We start from the raw sequence: 15,625 nt of genomic DNA, 5'->3' as shown, positions 1-15,625 counted from the left end.
TGTGCTTGTTTCTTTATGTGTTATTTGTGTGTAAAGTATTATAAACCTATTACAGTACAGTACTATACAGCTGATTGTGTTAGTTGGGTATGTAGGTTACCTTTGTTGGACTTATGAACAAATTGGACTTATGAACACGCTCTTGGAACAGAACTCTTTCATATGTTGGGGACTTACTGCATTAAGTCACAAAGAAAACTTCAATAAATTCTGAAGATGGGCATCATATACAATGTGGTTTTGTCTACAATGCAATAAAACATTTATAACAAAATCATACATTAATTTTTTATGTCTAGAAATCTAAATATGTATTGTCAAATGATCCCTAGAATTAAGAGGAAATTACCAGGGAAACTATGAGGTACATAAAAACATTAAATGCAAAACTGTATGGCTTGCAGTTAGAGTAATACTGTAAGGGAGATTTAGAGTCTTAATTAGATTTACATAAAAGCTAGAAGGAATTAAAATAAATGAGAATCATTTAACATAAAAATCTAGAAAAAAGCAACAGAATAAACTCAGAAAAACAAGAAAAATAGAAATAGTAAAGAAAAGGTTAAAAATCAGTGAAATAAAGAACAACAATGTCAATAAAACTGTAAAGGTCATTAGCAAATCCCCAAAAATGGTTCAATGAAAAGACTAATAAGAGGGACAAGATGCTGGCAAAGTCGATCTAGAAAAGAAAAAGATAGAAAGAAGTAGAAAAGAACAGATATTTTAAACAGAACCAAAGAATGTTATTAGCAAATGCACTCTAGAAAATTTGACAACCTGGAGGAGATGGATAAATTTCTATAAAATTATAAAATATCAACATTAGGAGAGGAGGACATAAAACACATAGAATTGCCAATAAAGAACTTGAAATTAGCCATCAGAATCTTCCCTCTACCACCACCCCTCCCCTATAAAAAGGATCTGACAGGTGATTTTATAAGTGTGTTATAACAAAGCAAATAATCTTTACCTTACACAAGTTTTTTTAATAGAAAATAGGAAAAGGAAGTTATATAACTCATTTTATGAATAATGCCTTTATGCTATAACCAAGAAAGAGCTGTAAAAAAAAGGAAAAAGTATATACCAATTTCACTTGTACAAATAGACACCAAAACCTAAAGAAAAATTAGTGGATTAAATCATCAGTGTATTATTTGTAACATATCATAATTAAATATAATTTATTCCTTCTAGGTTCAACATCAAAAATCTATCAATTTACTACATTAATGAACCCCCCCAAAAAAAAATTTACAGCAATGCCCGCCATTAGTTACGGCTCAACCAAGTACTGCTGGTTCCTGGCCAATTCAATAGCAAGAGAAAGAAAGAAATGATGCAAGACTTGGGAGGAAATAGACAAAATTTTCATCTGAAGGTGATATAATTATCTGTATAGAAACCCAACAGAATAAACTACCAAAACTCAACAGAATAAACTACCAAAATAGAATGTCCATCCAGATCGCTGGATACAAGATGAATATATAAACATCAAAAACTTCCCTCTACATCAGCAATAACTAATTAGAAAATGCAAAAGAAAACAAGCTACCTAAGTAACCATTACAGTGATGAATCAGGAATTAACCTAAGAATGCACAAAAGAAAATCTGAATACAAAAAGAGATATACCATAGTAATGAATAAGATAATTTCACATTATAATATTTAGATTTATTTAAAAATTTAATGTAATTGCAATCAATATTCCAAAAGAATAAAAAGAGAAGGTATAGAAATGAAAAGCTGTATCTGAACTTTGTATAGAAAAATAAATATCTACAAATAACCAAGAAATTTTTGAAAAATGAGAGCAAGGGGTTGAAACAGATCTAATCAGATATTAGAGCAAATGCACAATTTTAGCATTACATCAGAATAGTGTTGTTGCAAGAATACAAAGAAAATTGTCTTAAAAGAATGAAGAGCTCAGAAATAGAGCCATATCTATATGGAAACTTGCAATTGTTAGAAAGGGCACCAAAAAACAATGGGGAACAGACGGACTATTTAATAAAAACAACTGGAATAACTGGCGTACTTTATTAAAAAAAAATAAAGTTAGTTCACTGCTTTAGAGGACGGACAAAAATAAACTCCATATGGAGTGAAACCCTAAATGATAAAGACAAAATAGTAAAGCAGGAGAAAATATAGGAGAATACCCAACAAAACAAGAACAGAGCCATGAAGGGAGAAATTGCTGGACTGACTACATGGAAACTGAAGATTTTTGTTCATACTTTGATATATTTAACAGATGACTGACAGAAAAATCTTACAGTGTCTAAAATTTGGAATAGACAACAAACAAGAACAAATAAGACACTCTCCCCTGAAAGAAAATAGGAAACTGTATAGAAAAATGGGTACAGTAAATGTTTGTTATATGGAAGGATGCTCTACATCACCAATAATCAGAGAAATGCAAATTAAAACAAAAATGTCATTTTAAATAGGAAATGGAAAGCCTCATACACTCTGCTGGGAATATAAAACTGGTGCAGACACAACTGGGAGAGAGACATCCATTTAATCAGTAAAAGTTTTGGTTGAGTGCCTATTAGGAGAAGAGCCTTCCTCTTGTCTTTAGGAAGGTAGCACTAAACTGGACAGACAAGAAGCCTACGTTCTATATCTTCACTGTCCAATAAAGTAGCCACTAGATACAGGTGACTGTGGAGCAGTTGAAATGTGACTGGTCTGAATTGAGACATTCTCTAAGTATAAAATACACATGAAAGACCTAGTACAAAAATTAATGTGGCAGAAAAGTCAATTGAAAACTCTAGTACCCATTCATGATAAAAACTCTCAGTAAACTAGGAACAGAAAGGAACTTCCTCAATTTGATGAAAACTATCTACAAAAACCTACAGCTAACATATTTAATGGCAAGAAACTTGAAGCTTTCACACTAAGATCAGGTCCAAAGAAAGGATATGTCTCCTCTCACAACTCCTTTACAACATCATACTGGAAGTCCTTGCTAACACAGTAAGGCTAGAAAATGAATTAAAAATATACAGGGCTTCCCTGGTGGCGCAGTGGTTGAAGAGTCCGCCTGCCAATGCAGGGGACATGGGTTTGTGCCCCAGTCTGGGAAGATCCCATATGCCGCGGAGTGGCTAGGCCCGTGAGCCATGGCCACTGAGCCTGCGCGTCCAGAGCCCGTGCCCCACAACGGGAGAGGCCACAACAGTGAGAGGCCCACATATCGAAAAAAAAAAAATATATATATATATATATATATATATATATATATACAGACTGGGAAAAAAACATAAAACTGTCTTTACTCATAGATGACATAAACTATGTAGAAAGTTCAAAAGAATCAACAAAAATATCCTGAAACTAATAAGCAGTTAACAGCAAGGTTGTAGGATACAAGGTTAATATACAAAAACTGTTTACTTTCCTATATAATGACAATGAACAAGTGGAATTTGATATTAGAAACACAATATCATTTACATTAGCATCCAAAAATTGAAATAGTATAAATCTAACAAAACAGGTATAAGATCTATATGAGAAAAACTACAAAACTCTGATGGGCAAAACCAAAGAATAACTAAATAAATGGAGAGATAGTATACTCCAAATTCATAAATAGGAAGGCTCAATATTGTCAAGATATTAGTTCTTCCAAACCTAATCTATAGATTCAATGTAATCCTAATTAAAATCCCACAAGTTATTTTATGGATAGCTACAAACTGGTTCTAAAGTTTATATGAAAAGGCAAAAGACCAAGGTTAGACAACACAATATTGAAGAAGAAGAACAAAGTTGGAGTACTGACATTATTCAACTTCAAGATCTACTATAAAAGTATAGTAATCACTGACTATGTGGTACTGGCAAAAGAACAGACAAATAGATCAATGAAACAGAATAGAGAACACAGAAATGGACCCCAATAATACAGTCAAATGACCTTTGACAAAGGCACAAAAACAATAATGCAGCAAAGATAGTCTCTTCAAATAGTGCTGAAACAACTGGATGTCCACAAGCAAAAAAAAAAAATCTAGACAGATGTTATACTGTTCACCAAAATTAACTCAAAATGGATCATAGATTTAAATGGAAAATACAAAACTATAAAATTCCTATAGGATAACATAGGAGAAAACCCAGATGTACTAGGGTATAATAATACCTGTTTAGGTCATAATAATACCTGTTTCATAGGCACAACCTATGAAATAACTAATTGATAAGGTGTATACAAAAATAAACTCAAAATGGATTAAAGACCTAAAGGTAAGGCCAGGCACCATCAAACTCTTAGAGGAAAACATAGGCAGAACACTCTATGACATAAATCACAGCAAGATCCTTTTTGACCCACCTCCTACAGAAATGGAAATAAAAACAAAAATAAACAAATGGGACCTAATGAAACTTAAAAGCTTTTGCACAGCAAAGGAAACCATAAACAAGACGAAAAGACAACCCTCAGAATGGGAGAAAATATTTGCAAACAAATCAACAGACAAAGCATTAATCTCCAAAACATACAAGCAACTCATGCAGCTCAATATAAAACAAAAATGGGCAGAAGACCTAAGTAGACATTTCTCCAAAGAAGATATACAGATTGCCAACAAACACATGAAAGAATGCTCAACAGCATTAATCATTAGAGAAATGCAAATCAAAACTACAATGAGATATCATCTCACACCAGTGAGAATGGCCATCATCAAAAAATCTAGAAACAATAAATGCTGGAGAGGGTGTGGAGAAAAGGGAACACTCTTGCACTGTTGGGGGGAATGTAAATTGATACAGCCACTACGGAGAACAGTATGGAGGTTCCTTAAAAAACTAAAAATAGAACTACCATATGACCCAGGGATCCCACTCCTGGGCATATACCCTGAGAAAACCAGAATTCAAAAAGAGTCATGTACCAAAATGTTCACTGCAGCTCTATTTCAATAGCCAGGACATAGAAGCAACCTAAGTGTCCATCGACAGATGAATGGATAAAAAGATGTGGCACATATATACAATGGAATATTATTCAGCCATAAAAAGGAACGAAACTGAGTTATTTGTAATGAGGTGGATGGACCTATAGTCTGTCATACAGAGTGAAGTAAGTCAGAAAGAGAAAAACAAATATCGTATGCTAACAGATATATATGGAATCTAAAAAAAAAAAAAAAAGAAAAGAAAATGGTCAGAAGAACCTAGGGGCAAGATGGGAATAAAGATGCAGACCTACTAGAGAATGGACTTGAGGACACGGGGAGGGGGAAGAGTAATCTGGGACAAAGTGAGAGAGTGGCATGGACATATATATACTACCAAAAGTAAAATAGATAGCTAATGGGAAGCAGCCGCATAGCACAGGGAGATTAGCTCGGTGCTTTGTGACCACCTAGAGGGGTGGGATAAGGAGGGTGAGAAGGAGGGAGATGCAAGAGGGAAGAGATATGGGGACATATGTATATGTATAACTGATTCACTTTGTTATAAAGCATAAACTAACACACCATTGTAAAGCAATTAGACTCCAATAAAGATGTTAAAAAATAAATAAATAAAGATGTTTAAAAAAGAGAATAAATAAATAATAAATTACCAAAAAATTTGATAAGGTGAACTTCATTAAAATTAAAATTATCCACTCTTTGAAGGGCAGGATCAAGAGAATGAGAAGACAAGCCACAGACTGGGGGAAAATATTTGCAAAAGAATGCATCTGATACAAGACTCATGTGAGAGACTTCCGGGGAAGATGGCGGAACAGTAAGACGCGGAGATCACCTTCCTCCCCACAGATACACCAGAAATACATCCACACGTGGAACAACTCCTAGAGAGCACCTACTGAACGCTGACAGAAGACCTCAGACCCCCAAAAGGCAAGAAACTCCCCACATACCTGGGTAGGGCAAAAGAAAAAAGAAAAAGACAGAGACAAAAGGATAGGGACGGGACCTGCACCAGTGGGAGGGAGCCGTGAAGGAGGAAAGGTTTCCACACACCAGAAGCCCCTTCACGGGCAGAGACTGCAGGTGGCGGAGGGGGAAAGCTTCCGAGTCGCAGAGGAGAGCAGAGCAACAGGGGTGCGGAGGGCAAAGCGGAGAGATTCCCGCACAGAGGATCGGTGCCGACCGGCACTCGCCAGCCCGAGAGGCTTGTCTGCTCACCCGCAGGGGCGGGCGGGGCTGGGAGCTGAGGCTCAGGCTTCAGTCGGAGCGCAGGGAGAGGACTGGGGTTGGCGGCATGAACACAGCCTGCAGGGGGTTAGTGCGCCACGGCTAGCTGGGAGGGAGTCCGGGAAAAAGTCTGGACCTGCCGAAGAGACAAGAGACTTTTTCTTGCCTTTTTGTTTCCTGGTGCGCGAGGAGAGGGGATTGAGAGCGCTGCTTAAAGGAGCTCCAGAGACGGGCGCGAGCCGTGGCTAACAGCGCAGAGCCCAGAGACGGGTGTGGGATGCTAAGGCTGCTGCCGCCGCCACCAAGAAGCCTGTGTGCGAACGCAGGTCACTGTCCACGCCCCCTTTCCGGGGAGCCTGTGCAGCCCGCCACTGCCGGGGTCCCGGGATCCAGGGACAGCTTCCCCGGGAGAGCGCACGGCGCACCTCGGGCTAGTGCAACGTCACGCCGGCCTCTGCCGCTGCAGGCTCGCCCCGCACTCCGTGCCCCTCCCTACCCCTCAGCCTGAGTGAGCCAGAGTCCCCGAAGCAGCTGCTCCTTTAACCCTGTCCTGTCTGAGCAGTCGCCCTCCGGCGACCTACACGCAGAGGCGGGGCCAAATCCAAAGCTGAGACCCGGGAGCTGTGAGAACAAAGAAGAGAAAGAGAAATCTCTCCCAGCGGCCTCAGAAGCCGCGGATTAAAGCTCCGCAATCAACTTGATGTACCCTGAATCTGTGGAATACATGAATACACAACAAATCATCCCAAATTGAGGAGCCGTGTGGATGAAAGGCCCTTGGTGCTACAGCCAGGAGTCAGTGCTGTGCCTCCGAGGTGGGAGAGCCAACTTCAAGACACTGGTCCACAAGAGACTTCCCAGCTCCACATAATATCAAACGGCGAAAATCTTCCAGAGATTTCCATCTGAACACCAGCAACCAGCTTCACTCAATGACCAGCAAGCTACAGTGCTGGACACCCTATGCCAAACAACTAGCAAGACAGGAACACAACGCCACCCATTAGCAGGGAGGCTGCCTAAAATCAAAATAAGTCCACAGACACCCCAAAACACACCACCAGATGTAGACCTGCCCACCAGAAAGACAAGACACAGCCTCATCCACCAGAACACAGGCACTAGTCCCCTCCACCAGGAAGCCTACACAACCCACTGAACCAACCTTAGCCACTGGGGACAGACACCAAAAACAACAGGAACTACGAACCTGCAGCCTGCAAAAAGGAGACCCCAAACACAGTAAGATAAGCAAAATGAGAAGACAGAAAAACACACAGCAGGTGAAGGAACATGATAAAAACCCACCAGACCTAACAAATGAAGAGGAAATAGGCAGTCTACCTGAAAAAGAATTCAGAATAATGATAGTAAAGATGATCCAAAATCTTGGAAATAGAATAGACAAAATGCAAGAAACATTTAACAAGGACCTAGAAGAACTACAGATGAAACAAGCAACAATGAACAACACAATAAATGAAATTAAAAGTACCCTAGATGGGATCAATAGCAGAATAACTGAGGCAGAAGAACAGATAAGTGACGTGGAAGATAAAATAGTGGAAATAACTGCTGCAGAGCAGAATAAAGAAAAAAGAATGAAAAGAACTGAGGACAGTCTCAGAGACCTCTGGGACAACATTAAACACACCAACATTCGAATTATAGGGGCTCCAGAAGAAGAAGAGAAAAAGAGAGGGACTGAGAAAATATTTGAAGAGATTATAGTTGAAAACTTCCCTAATATGGGAAAGGAAATAGTTAATCAAGTCCAGGAGGCATAGAGAGTCCCATACAGGATAAATCCAAGGAGAAATACGCCAAGACACATATTAATCAAACTGTCAAAAATTAAACACAAAGAAAACATATTAAAAGCAGCAAGGGAAAAACAACAAATAACACACAAGGGAATCCCCATCAGGTTAACACCTGATCTTTCAGCAGAAACTTTACAAGCCAGAAGGGAGTGGCAGGACATATTTAAAGTGATGAAGGAGAAAAACCTGCAACCAAGATTACTCTACCCAGCAAGGATCTCATTCAGATTTGATGGAGAAATTAAAACTTTTACAGACAAGGAAAAGCTGAGAGAGTTCAGCACCACCAAACCACCTTTACAACAAATGCTAAAGGAACTTCTCTAGGCAAGAAACACAACAGAAGGAAAATACCTACAATAACGAACCCAAAACAATTAAGAAAATGGGAATAGTAACATACATATCGATAATTACCTTAAATGTAAATGAACTAAATGCTCCAACCAAAAGACACAGATTGGCTGAATGGATACAAAAACAAGACGCATATATATGCTGTCTACAAGAGACCCACTTCAGACCTAGAGACACATACAGACTGAAAGTAAGGGGATGGAAAAAGATATTCCATGCAAATGGAAATCAAAAGAAAGCTGGAGTAGTAATTCTCATATCAGACAAAATTGACTTTAAAATAAAGAACTATTACAAGAGACAAAGAAGGACACTACATAATGATCAAGGGATCAATCCAAGAAGAAGATATAACAATTGTAAATATTTAGGCACCCAACGTAGGAGCACCTCAATCAATACATAAGGCAAATACTAACAGCCATAAAAGGGGAAATCAACAGTAACACATTCATAGTAGGGGACTTTAACACCCCACTTTCACCAATGGACAGATCATCCAAAATGTAAATAAATAAGGAAACACAAGCTTTAAATGATACATTAAACAAGATGGACTTAATTGATATTTATAGGACATTCCATCCAAAAACAACAGAATACACATTTTTCTCAAGTGCTCATGGAACATTCTTCAGGATAGATCATATCTTGGGTCACAAATCAAGCCTTGGTAAATTTAAGAAAATTGAAATCGTATCAAGTATCTTTTCCGACCACAACGCTATGAGACTAGATATCAATTACAGGAAAAGATCTGTAAAAAATACAAACACAGGGAGGCTAAACAATACATTACTTAATAACGAAGTGATCACTGAAGAAATCAAAGAGGAAATTACAAAATACCTAGAAACAAATGACAATGGAGACACGACGACCCAAAACCTATGGGATGCAGCAAAAGCAGTTCTAAGAGGGAAGTTTATAGCAATACAATCCCTCCTTAAGAAACAGGAAATATCTTGAATAAACAACCTAACCTTGCACCTAAAGCAATTAAAGAAAGAAGAACAAAAAAAAATCCCAAAGTTAGCAGAAGGAAAGAAATCATAAAAATCAGATCAGAAATAAATGAAAAAGAAATGAAGGAAACGATAGCAAAGATCAATAAAACTAAAAGCTGGTTCTTTGAGAAGATAAACAAAATTGATAAACCATTAGCCAGACTCATCAAGAAAAAAAGAGAGAAGACTCAAATCAATAGAATTAGAAATGAAAAAGGAGAAGTAACAACTGACACTGCAGAAATACAAAAGATCATGAGACATTACTACAAGGAACTCTATGCCAATAAAATGGACAACCTGGAAGAAATGGACAAATTCTTAGAAATGCACAACCTGCCAAGACTGACTCAGGAAGAAATAGAAAATATAAACAGACCAATCACAAGCACTGAAATTGAGACTGTGATTAAAAATCTTCCAACAAACAAAAGCCCAGGACCAGATGGCTTCACAGACGAATTCTATCAAGCATTTAGAGAAGAGCTAACACCTATCCTTCTCAAACTCTTCCAAAATATAGCAGAGGGAGGAACACTCCCAAACTCATTCTACGAGGCCACCATCACCTTGATACCAAAACCAGACAAGGATGTCACAAAGAAAGAAAACTACAGGCCAATATCACTGATGAACATAAATGCAAAAATCCTCAACAAAATACTAGCAAACAGAATCCAGCAGCACATTAAAAGGATCATACACCATGATCAAGTGGGGTTTATTCCAGGAATGCAAGGATTCTTCAATATACGCAAATCAATCAACGTGATGCACCATATTAACAAATTGAAGGAGAAAAACCATATGATCATCTCAATAGATGCAGAGAAAGCTTTCAACAAAATTCAACACCTATTTATGATAAAAACCCTGCAGAAAGTAGGCATAGAGGGAACTTTCCTCAACATAATAAAGGCCATATATGACAAACCCACAGCCAACATCGTCCTCAATGGTGAAAAACTGAAACCATTTCCACTAAGATCAGGAACAAGACAAGGCTGCCCACTCTCACCACTCTTATTCAACATAGTTTTGGAAGTTTTAGCCACAGCAATCAGAGAAGAAAAGGAAATAAAAGGAATCCAAATCGGAAAAGAAGAAGTAAAGCTGTCACTGTTTGCAGATGACATGATACTATACATAGAGGATCCTAAAGATGCTACCAGAAAACTACTAGAGCTAGTCAATGAATTTGGTAAAGTAGCAGGATACAAAATTAATGCACAGAAATCTCTGGCATTCCTATATACTAATGATGAAAAATCTGAAAGTGAAATCAAGAAAACACTCCCATTTACCATTGCAACAATAAGGATAAAATATCTAGGAATAGACTTACCTAAGGAGACAAAAGACCTGTATGCAGAAAATTATAAGACACTGATGAAAGAAATTAAAGATGATACAAATAGATGGAGAGATATACCATGTTCTTGGATTGGAAGAATCAACATTGTGAAAATGACTCTACTACCAAAAGCAATCTACAGATTCAATGCAATCCCTATCAAACTACCACTGGCATTTTTCACAGAACTAGAACAAAAAATTTCACAATTTGTTTGGAAAAACAAAAGACCCCGAATAACCAAAGCAATCTTGAAAAAGAAAAACAGAGCTGGAGGAATCAGGCTCCTTGACTTCAGACTATACTACAAAGCTACAGTAATCAAGACAGTATGGTACTGGCACAAAAACAGAAAGAGAGATCAATGGAACAGGATAGAAAGCCCAGAGATAAACCCACGCACATATGGTCACCTTATCTTTGATAAAGGAGGCAGGAATGTACAGTGGAGAAAGGACAGCCTCTTCAATAAGTGGTGCTGGGAAAACTGGACAGGTACATGTAGAAGTATGAGATTAGATCACTCCCTAACACCATACACAAAAATAAGCTCAAAATGGATTAAAGACCTAAATGTAAGGCCAGAAACTATCAAACTCTTAGAGGAAAACATAGGCAGAACACTCTATGACATAAATCACAGCAAGATCCTTTTTGACCCACCTCCTAGAGAAATGGAAATAAAGACAAAAATAAACACATGGGATCTAATGAAACTTAAAAGCTTTTGCACAGCAAAGGAAACCATAAACAAGACGAAAAGACAACCCTCAGAATGGGAGAAAATATTTGCAAAAGAAGAAACTGACAAAGGATTAATCTCCAAAATGTATAAGCAGCTCATGCAGCTCATTAACAAAAAAACAAACAACCCAATCCAAAAATGGGCAGAAGACCTAAATAGGCATTTCTCCAAAGAAGATATACAGATTGCCAACAAACACATGAAAGAATGCTCAACAGCATTATTCATTAGAGAAATGCAAATCAAAACTACAATGAGATATCATCCCACACGAGTCAGAATGGTCATCATGAAAAAATCTAGAAACAATAAATGCTGGAGAGGCTGTGGAGAAAAGGGAACACTCTTGCACTGTTGGTGGGAATGTAAATTGATACAGCCACTATGGAGAACAGTATGGAGGTTCCTTAAAAAACTACAAATAGAACTATCATATGACCCAGCAATACCACTACTGGGCATATACCCTGAGAAAACCATAATTCAAAAAGAGTCATGTACCAAAATGTTCATTGCAGCTCTATTTACAATAGCCCAGAGATGGAAACAACCTAAGTGTCCATCATCGGATGAATGGATAAAGAAGATGTGGCACATATATACAATGGAATATTACTCAGCCATAAAAAGAAACGAAATTGAGCTATTTGTAATGAGGTGGATAGACCCAGAGTCTGTCATACAGAGTGAAGTAAGTCAGAAAGAGAAAGACACATACTGTATGCTAACACATATATATGGAATTTAAGAAAAAAAAATGTCATGAAAAACCTAGGGGTAAAACAGGAATAAAGACACAGACCTACTTGAGAATGGATTTGAGGATATGGGGAGGGGGGAAGGGTAAGCTGTGACAAAGCGAGAGAGAGGCATGGACATATATACACTACCAAACGTAAGGTAGATAGCTAGTGGGAAGCAGCCGCATAGCACATGGAGATCAGATCGGTGCTATGTGACCGCCTGGAGGGGTGGGATAGGGAGGGTAGGAGAGAGGGAGACGCAAGAGGGAAAGGATATGGGAACAGATGTATATGTATAACTGATTCACTTTGTTATAAAGCAGAAACTAACCATTGTGAAGCAATTATACTCCAATAAAGTTGTAAAAAAAAAAGAACGCATCTGATAAAAGACTGTTATCCAAAATATCCAAAGAACACTTAAAACCCAACAATAAGAAAACAGCCCAATTTAAAAATGAGCAAAAGACCTTAAAAGACACTTTGCCAAAGAATATATACAAATGGCAACTAAGCATATGAAAAGATGCTTGACATCACAAGTTATGAGGGAAATGCAAATTAAAATAACTAGATACACTACAGACCTATTAGAGTGGCCAAAATCCAGAACACTGACAACACCTAATGCTGACAAGGATGTAGAGCAACAGAACTCTCGTTCACTGCTGGTGGCAATGCAAAAGTGGCACAGCCACTTTAGAAGACATTTTGGTAGCTTTTCACAAAACTAAATATTCTCTTACCATATGATCCAGCAATCATGCCTCTTGGTATTTACCCTAAGAAGCTGAAGGCTTATGTTCACACAAACAGCCTCACACAGATGTTTATAGCAGCACTATTCATAACTGCCAAAACTTGGAAGCAACCAAGATGTCCTTCAGTAGGTGAATGGATAAATAAACTGTGGTACATCCAGACAATGGAATATTACTCAGTGCTAAGAAGAAACGGGCTATCAAGCCATGAAAACACATGGAAGAAACTTAAATGCATATTTCTAAGTGAAAGAAGCCAGTCCAAAAAGGCTACATACTATATGATTTCAACTATATGACATTCTAGAAAAGGCAAAGTACAGAGACAATAAAAAGATCAGTGATTGCTGGGATTAGCAGGGAGTGGGAGGGAGAGAAATGAATAGGCAGAACACAGAGGATCTTACGTACTTCTTAAAATTTATACACAAAACAGTACTATATATACCACTGTATGTAAATAAACATACAGTTTATGTGGTTGTGGAATGGTATGGGATTTAATATTGGGGATAATTAATAGGAGAAATAAATTACAAAATAAAATAAAAAACAAGAGAGCCTTGCATGGGTCAAATGCCATGAATTCTATGTAATATAATCAACTCCATTCCATGCCCTCTAGTCGTAACAAGAAAATTAAAAATTACAAAGGCCAGTAAAATGTCTGTAGACCGATGTACTATTTGAAATCATTGAATTCACCAACATTTAATATGTACAAGTTATATACCCTGCCATGTACCCAAAATACATAAGACATCTATGAGATGATTCCTTCACTCGAGATGCTTCCAGTCTGCCTGAGTCAAAAAAAACCCCTATCCTCATGGAATGGTGGAGGGCGAAGTGAGACAGAATTTAGTTATGAACTATGTGGTACATGCAAGAAAAGAAAAAGTAATGTGCAAATATGCAAAGAAGACAATAGACAGATGGGCTAGAGCAAGAAGATTTGAGAATGTGGTGGAATTTGAACTTGACTTCAAAGGATAAGAGGTGTTTGGACTGACGGAGAGAAAGAGGCATTCCCAGGACACAGTTAACCTGCAAAGTTGAGGGAAGGTCACCTCAGTGGAATAAAAGAGTACTGTCCTCAACTTGTGAAAGCAAGATCAACATCAGAGTAAGTGACAACCAAAATATTAGTTATTCAAGCTAAAAATATGAATGTTCTAATACCTATTCTAGCCACTAGATTATGCACCATCCCTATAGCATGCACTGCTCCAGTTAACAAATGTTCTGAAAAAGTGAATAGAATGAGATAATGCAGTTTTCCAGAGTACTTTGCTTAATGCCAGGGCAGAGTTTATGCACTGGAAGAGTCTGGCTTGCTAAGTGATAAGGATATTCAGTAATTTGCATTTTGAAATATGGTATAGATCTTTACGAAAGAGGGAACCTGCAAAGCAGGGGGATTGTATAGTACTTAGTGAGACATTTAAGGCCATCCATAATCTGCCCCCAGTTAACTCTTTATGAACCTCTCCCCAATCCCTTTCATGCCCATACTTCTGCCAATCCAAGCACTTTATCATCTCCATGCACTTTCATATTCGGCACTTTCCTACCCCAGGCCCTCAGCTGTACTCTTCCTGCATCTGAAATATCTTCTGCTCCATCTTCACTTGACAAAACTCAGTGTATATCAGGACCATGTGTGAATTCTTTTATTTCCATAAAAACATTATAGAACATCCAGGCAGAAGGAAAACCCTCACTGAGCATTCTATTCTGTGATTATACTGGCCTGTAGGAATCCTACTGTTAGAATGAATTAAGACCAAGATTATCTGATTGGAAAAATATGATTGTTCTTACTAGTAGTAAATCAAAATAGCCCATACACTGAGTCCCACTGACCAAAATTTATCTTGTGCCATTTGTACCTTGTCTTAGATTTACTAATGCATATTCTCCCAAGTATTTTCATATTTCCATATTGCTCCCCAGAATTTGTCCTATACACGTTTACTTTACATATATCTCATCAGAAAGCACATACAATTTGGTGTCCTGCTTTTTTTCAGTATGTACATACCATAAATTTTCCTTATTTCTAAATATTTTCTTAGTTATTTTAATATCTCCACAATTCTTCACTGTGTTGATGTGCTGTCATCACTTTTTAAAAACCCCTGTTTGTGATCATTTAGTTTAGACAAATAGCATTCTTTTCCTTCCTTCCCCCTGAAGCCCTGTAACAATATACTCTTATTAACTCTATACAGACTAAAATAAGCAAGTTTTAAATGATCATGCTAGTCTTCCAGTAGCATTCACTGTTCCAAGTCATAATTAGTAGAACAAGGAATCATGATAATCTATTCTTTGCCATTTTGATAAACTGCCCCATTTCCCCCTTACCAAGATGCCCAAATAAATAGACAACAAAGTTCCTTCACGGAAGCTCAGTAACTCATAGAGATCAGGAAATGAATAATCCTACATGTCTTCACACATCTGTATTTTCAGCAAGGATACTCCTGGAAAACATTCCTTGTCCATGGTTCTCTTCAGGGCCTTCCACAGGCAAATGCAGTTTACTTGGACAAAATTCTACCTCTTAATTCTCTAAATGGAGAAAATGGAGCATTAGCCCTTTTACACTGGCTAAATTAGCAATTACCAGCAGGTA

Source organism: Mesoplodon mirus (genome assembly GCF_964341445.2).
Source record: "Mesoplodon mirus genome assembly, chromosome: 4".
Classification (NCBI taxonomy): domain Eukaryota; kingdom Metazoa; phylum Chordata; class Mammalia; order Artiodactyla; family Ziphiidae; genus Mesoplodon; species Mesoplodon mirus.
Note: the sequence above shows the minus strand (reverse complement) of the source record.